The sequence below is a fragment of the Fukomys damarensis genome, unplaced genomic scaffold, assembly GCF_012274545.1.
Source record: "Fukomys damarensis isolate Sample0158 unplaced genomic scaffold, DMR_v1.0_HiC HiC_scaffold_16, whole genome shotgun sequence".
Taxonomy (NCBI): domain Eukaryota; kingdom Metazoa; phylum Chordata; class Mammalia; order Rodentia; family Bathyergidae; genus Fukomys; species Fukomys damarensis.
The window spans coordinates 89,194,580-89,195,581 of NW_022900928.1; positions in this window are offsets into that span (position 1 = coordinate 89,194,580).

Here is a 1,002-nt window from a genome sequence, read left to right on the forward strand (position 1 = left end):
CCAGTCTAGACCATCCTCCTGGCTCACCTTAGGCTCCTAGATCACACCCAGCACCACAATGCCGGTATCCCCCGCTGCAGGCTGTGCTTATACATCCCTGGGTTTCTGGGAGTCATGCTGAGAGGGAAGATGCAGGCCCTCTCTGTCCTTCTCCACCTGGCTGTGACCTTGCACTCCCCAGGTCACTCTTAACCACCTTCCCCAAGAAGATACTATGGTGAGGAAGCATCCTTCCCTGAATATCAGTGGTCCAGTCCCTCATTTCCCAGGAGGACCAGAATGGGATCAGTGGACATGTATGAACAAGGGTGTCCTTGGGCTACCTGTCAGCCAGCGCTGCAAAGGGGACCGCCCTTAACCTGGATCATGCCATTTTCCTGGCTCCTTCCATCTATGATGCTTTTGGAGCACATGTGATGACAAGATCCTGGCACAATGCGTGCTCTATCTGGCCAAACTTCTGGCCATCAGGCTGCCTGAGTCTTGTCAAAGCTCCTAAGCCACCATAGTTGCACACCTGGCTCCAGATACCCACTAGAAGACAATGCAGCAACTCCCCACTGGCATCTTCACAGCCCATAGCCAAGTCCAAACTATGCCCCAGTGACAGCTGATGGAGGTTTCCCTACAACCCTCGGGTCTACACCCCTTAGCAGGATTAAACTTGGAACCTGTTCTGTCTTCTTCGTCCCGACTCCCGGGGATCCAGGATCTTAACAAAAATAAAAGTATCAGACTTAGCCATTCTCCCGCGGCCTCCGTAGCCATCACTATCACTCAGGATAATTTGTTAAGGAAAGAGGCCACGCAGAGCAAAGGTAGCGCTTAAGCCTATGAACAAGTTTCCTCCGACCGAGAGAAGGTAGAGGTCCGTGCGTCCTGGGGAACGGGCAGTGGGGGAAGGGAGGAGGAGGACCCAGACTTCTCCAGTCGAAATTAGGTGCACCCGGCTGGCCCAAAGTTGGCGGTCGCGGTCATCCCCGCCCCGCCTCCCCGGTCGGC